Below are 6136 nucleotides of genomic sequence, written 5' to 3'. Positions count from 1 at the left end.
CAAATACTAATGCATGAAAATCCTAACCTCAAAAAAATCACCCGTTATAACATTAAAAGGACCATGGAGTAGGTCACGCCGATTTGGTCAGTTTTCAAGATCGTGGTGAATGAAGTCAAACATATATTGTCAAATATTAGGAATCGTTTCATAAGGTAATAGTAGTTTTAAGAATATAAGTATTTACATACATTAGTATAATAGAAATAGGGTGAGTAACGCCCATTTTAAGTCCATTTATGCAGTCTTCAAAATTGGTGCGGAATGATTCCATTGGTTACCGACGAAGCACATTTTTCACGGTTTCTAAATTTGCCGTTATATGAAAGGAGGGGACGTGCAATAAGTGTTTAGATATACATGAATACTTTAGTTAATTTCGTTTTGTGAAAAAATGACGGTAGGAAAATGCAATAGTCTTTAACATATCCTGGGAACTCCTTTTGAGGACTCTCCAATTGGGCGACATTGCTTTGCAAAATGTTGAACAAAAATTTCCGTCTTCTTTCTATATTTTCAACTTTTGTATTGTATGCATTAACATACGCAAACAAATTAGTGTTTGTAGAAGTTGTGCCTGTTCAGTGTTTCCATACTCATTTGCATAAACAAAATTTTCCACGGTGATGGAAAATAATGGCTTTTCTATTAGAGCTATTGAAACCGCTCCTAAATTTTTAAAAATTCGCAAACTAAAGCTAATATTAAAAAAAAATATATGAGAAAATTTGGGACCAGCGACCTAAATTCACGCGAGCAATATTAATGCTGTTCTTTACATCTTTTGACTATAGGCCAGCGGAATTATAAAAGAGAATAATTAAAATGTTATCTAAAAAAAAAATAAATTTGAGATTAACGATAAACCAAAGGCTGCGAGAAAAAATATTTGCCTTAATCTTTTGCCGAACCCAGAATTTTTAAGAAGAATTGGTCTTCATTGACTAGTGTGCAGTGGGTCACTTGGGCTCTTACAATTAAAATAAAAGAGTAACACTTTGCAGGCTTGTTGCTGACTTTATTATAAAATATATTTTCATATTATATATAAATTTCAAGGTCACCCTAAGTTACACATAGTTTGTATGTATACCCTAGCGGTCGGTGGAAATACTTAGAAAAACCAAGTTTTGATTCGACGAGAAAATGGGTAAGAAAGTTTTGTATCTTTGTCACAATCTGTGCATGTCTCGATGGCATCTGAGTACCGGAATCAACTTTCAGCATCCATTGCTGTTGCCAAGACGTCAATTTCGCCCCAGCCTTAATTTTTCTTGTTGTTTGTTCCCTACCAAAACCTTGCCAAAATGTTTTATGAGGCGGTTGATAAGCTCGATGACATATTTTGCTTCTAAGTGAATCTTGAGTTTGGCTAACAGCAGACTGAGAGTGACATTTTGAAGGATGTCTTTGGAATACCGCGTCTTTAAACCTTCTGCGAACATTAATCCGATCATCTCTTTCAAACAGAAGTTCGTTGGTTGTCGAAAGGCAACATACTGGAAAGATTATACGAGCTTACATAAGAGGTTGAGTTCTTTCTGAGTGAAAAGAATAAAAGATTTACTGGAACAGTTTTCCAATTTGCCGCCCTAGCTGCATCTGGCTTATCTTGTGGATATTTTCACATATTTATTTAAATAATATTATTTAATAACCGGAAATTGCAATGTTTGGCTTCCGTGTAGAACTTTGTGGTTTATCGGCGAAAAACGTGCCGTAGGGATTTTCAAAGACCGAAACGAATGAAAGTCAGGCGGTGCGAAGTCCGGGCTATATCGCGAATGCTTTGAAACTACCCAACCAAGTTCCGTCAATTTATTCCGCGAGCCATCACAGATATGTGTGGCAAGGCATTGTCATGATGGAGCACAACTCCTTCGCTTTTAGCCAATTCTGCACAGTGGAGAACCGAATTGAGCGCTTCGCCACATTGTAGCAGTTCATAATGAACAATTCCATTCTAACCTCACCAGACACCCAAAATTACCTTATTTGCCGTCAACCCCGGCTTTGTAGTCGTTTGTGAAGGGCCATCGGTCTCGCTTGTGTTACTTACAAATTTTCGTATCAATCCATTTTTCATCACACCTAGTGATTTTCTTGAAAACTGTTACAAGTTTGTCACGTTTCAGCAGCATTTCATTGATAGTAACGCGGTCGATAAAATTTCTTTGGGTCATTTCGTGTGGCAGTCAAACATCGAGCTTCTTTGAGTAGCCTGCTCATTTTAGATGATTCCTAACTGTCAAGTGATTTATGTTTGATTCCCCTATTATCTCTTGACAGTTAACATGCGGGTTTTGCTCAACAATATGCATTATTTCATCGACTTTTCCATTGACTGGCCGACCGGAGCGAAGTTAAATTTTGACATCAAAATTTTCGCAACGGAATCGAGAAAACCACAGTTGTGTCCGGCGTTCACTGACAGCATTATCACCGTACACTTCACAATTTTTTCGGCTTATTTTTGTGGAGCGTATTTTTCAAATTGTCTTCAATAACAATGCAGCGCTGAAATACCGCCTTGATTACGGTTTCCAGATGCATGGGCTTCAAGTTCACATAGTGACAAGAATCCGCACAGATTTTTTATATAACCCAATATTACCCTAAAAATTGCAGAAAAGATGCAGGCACAAAAATCTCTTTGATAAAACTGAATTATTTTTCAAATTGAAAAAAATGGACTTGGCACCTTTTTACCTTTAGGTAGCGATATCATTTTTTAAACCTTCTGCTTTGTTTCGAATTTACCCCTTCCAACAATGTTTTGGGTCATTTCGATTTTGATAAGAATAAAGCTTGTGAATTTAAATACATGTAGAAGTTTTTGATTGCAGCTAACACATGTATTATAATATTTTCTTGCATTGAGTATGTATCGACAAAAATAACGTAGCTGACTTTTATCTGGTATCGTGTTTGATTCAGGAATAGATATATCTTGTCCTGAGTGGTAGCTTCTCTTGCCATTGAACTTGCAACTTAAATCACAGATTTCGCAGCCAAGCATAGTAAACGCTTAATTTGAGAAAAAAGAGTAAAAATGACCCGGAAACGCTATATGTGCCTGAAAAATTCTTTGCCCTGAGAGAAACTTTTTCTTTTATTTTTACCCAAAACTATAGCCACTGATGATATTAACGATTGGGTTACGCCATAGCTTGGTTAAAATCACACAGCTGTGTAATAAAAGCATTTTTCTTAAAAATCTGGTCTTTTTAGCCAATCATTGTAGAAGGGTTAAAACACAACACTCTTAATTAATGTTACTTTTGTATTTTTCGATTACTTATATTGTGTAAACGGTTTGAAAAATGTTTTTACGTATTTAGATTGATACAGTTTTTAACCGACTTCAAAAAAAGGAGGAGGTAATCAATTCGCCGGAAAAAATATATATTTCTATATGTATGTTACCACATAATTTTCGATCACGTTAAACGATTTCTATAATTCTTCTTTTTCAAGGAAAACTGGTGCCTCAGAGCTAATAAATTAAATAATAAAGCTATAAAAAATAACTTAGTAAACATTGTTAAATATTTCTTTCGCAAATTAGGAAATCCATTGTGGAATCACTATTAAATATTTTTCTTCAGCCCATGAATGTGTTCATATTTCAATTTGCATCAATGAGCATATCATAAAAAATTTTTCCGGTGCTTGAAAAATTCACTAAGTCACCTTTCAGAAAGCTCAAGTTCTGAAAGCAATTTTTTCGCATTCGTTTTGTGCTTTTTATTTGCTTCTGTACGCGTCAACTTTTACTGAATTGAAGTCCTGGGTTCTTTGAATGGAGAGCAACGAAAAATTAAAAGAGACAAGAAAACTTGAAACGACTGGCCGGTATCTTTACTCTTCGTCTCTCTTCTCACCTCCTTCACCCATGCACGAGAAGACTTGAAAGCAAGACTTGACGTGTCTGAAAGGGGACTAACTGCATAAAAATGCAGCATCTGGCAGCTTATTCTAGTAGTTAGCTTAAAAGTGGTCTTCAACGAAATAAAACTTAAAATATTTTCATAAAATTTTTAGCATACTTTCTTGTTAAGGTAGTTTGCATGCTATCAAAAGTGTTTTCATACGTCATTCATGCCTTTAGAGTAATAACACAGTCTGTATGTATAGTCTACACAAAAAAATATTTATAATAGTTTTTTTTGCATAATATGAACACACCTTCCTACAGACCGTACAAAAAAACACCTTTTCTAGAGTCACAGTTCATTAAAACTCATTTACACAAATGTATGTTTGTACAAACCACAAAATTCAAGTAGTTTCATAAAAATTTTGAAAACACTGAAAATGCATTTTCCAATATTTTAGTATGCATTTTCTTTTAAGTTCTCACATACACAAACCCACACGCATACATACATAGTCTCTTAGAGGCCTGCCGACTCTACTACCTATAGTCAGCAAGCAAGCTGCCCCAATTTTGCCGCTACAGTTCACAATTTCCCAATTTCACGTCTCCTTGCTCGCTAAAAACCGAAAAAAAAACAAAAAAAAAATTTAATATACATATTCTTATTTTTATTTTTATACATTGCTTCTTCTTAGTCGATTTCTCATTTCTTCACAAACTTCTTGCCGTCCGACCCTCTTGGGACGGACTGTGCCATTGTGGGAACGGGACGATACGGTGCGGTGCGGTGCGCTGGCTGGTGCTGCGGTGCACCAATGAATGTACGCGCGGCGACGCGTTTTCAGTTTTTCGCATTTTCTGCGGTCACAGCGGCAAAAGAAAATCGAGCTTTCGCTCGCGAGTAATTTTCGAAAATAGATCGTCGCACACCGATCGTTGAAACACAAATAAAAGAAAAAAAAAACAGAAATATAATAAAAATATAAAAAAGTTACAGCCGGCGGTGGACTGTGCAATTTACGCACCGGAACCGAGTCTTTAAAATAATATTAAGTATAATAATATTTTTGCACTAAATAATTTAGCAAGCTATGCACGTATGTATTTTATAAACTGCGGTTTGTTTGTGAAAAAAAGAATAAAATTTTTTAATGCTTTTTCGCTCACTAGGCACTTTTTCTTGCACTTTCCAATTGGTTTTCATTGCGATTTCGTAGAAGTAGGTAGATAGAAAATTTCTGTTTCACCTTGTGTTATTTGCCACTTTTTTAAATACAATTTTCACCAGAATTTCTCGCATACATTTTATTTTATTTAAGTGTGCGGCGTACATAAACATTTTCGTTACTTGTTTTCGCAAACAGATACATTTTTTCTCAATTTTTTTTCTTAATTATTTTTTTAAATTTTTTTATTTGTTAACGGTATTTTTCTTTGAAATTCGTATAGTATTTTTTTTATACAGCAAAATCCATTTTTACACCGGTCGCATTCGATTCACTTTTGCTTGCACACATTTCAATTTATGTTTGTATGTATGTATGCACTAGTGTAGGTGTTGGTTTTATGACGGTACTATGCGTATATGTTTGTATGGATGTATGTATCACATGCGTACACATTTAGCTCTAGAAGAGATATTAATTTCAAACAACCTCAATAAAGTTTCTCAAAAATCAAATGCGGAACTGGAAACTGCAATCTCCGACATTACATGCGAACTCAACGATTATTAAACTACCACTAAACCAGCTGCTAATTCGCATCCGTCGCATTGCGTTCTCTGCTCGCACTCGGCTATTAACAGCGCTATGTTATGTTCGTTTAGCCTACATTAATGGTACGTTCACACAACAGCATCGCCTATTGCTGTCGAGCATGTTTGTAGTTGATGTTAAAAACCGGATATTCTGTTAAATTACGTGTCTGCTTACAAAATTCTGTTGTTGAACATCTTGGATGACAGCATATGCAATTTTATTGCATCGAAGGATTTTGTACATTGAGGTTAATTTTACAGATAAGCATATTAGGGATACTTTGTTTATATTAAGGTGCTGTAAATATTTATAATGCTTCCAAATAAATATATATGTATATGTATATACATATGTATGTGTAAGGCACACAATTTGTATCTAAAACATTCCTAACGCCGTGCAACAGATTTCAGAAAGTTGGAGGCGATAAGAAACGTACCAGCCAGTGTTGCCGTTTTGTGGGTAATTCCCCAAATTGGGGGAAACTATATATTTT

The 6136-nt window shown here is 35.1% G+C and overlaps 1 protein-coding gene across 2 annotated transcripts in view; it reads right to left on the bottom strand.

Annotated features, from left to right (window-relative positions):
• LOC118746024 (putative uncharacterized protein DDB_G0271606) overlaps positions 1 to 5608 on the bottom strand; it is a 583517-nt gene extending 577909 nt beyond the window's left edge. For both annotated transcript variants that reach the window (XM_036479745.1, XM_036479746.1), the window contains exon 1: positions 5536 to 5608. The gene's annotated coding sequence lies outside the window, so the exon portion shown is untranslated. The remainder of the gene's footprint in view (positions 1 to 5535) is intronic.
• Positions 5609 to 6136: the final 528 nt, after the last annotated feature.

Source organism: Rhagoletis pomonella, unplaced genomic scaffold, assembly GCF_013731165.1.
Source record: "Rhagoletis pomonella isolate Grant_MI unplaced genomic scaffold, Rhpom_1.0 Rhpom_scaffold_00010, whole genome shotgun sequence".
In the NCBI taxonomy this organism is placed as follows: domain Eukaryota; kingdom Metazoa; phylum Arthropoda; class Insecta; order Diptera; family Tephritidae; genus Rhagoletis; species Rhagoletis pomonella.
The sequence above is the reverse complement of the archived record's forward strand: the minus strand, read 5'-3'. Positions and strand labels throughout refer to the sequence as shown.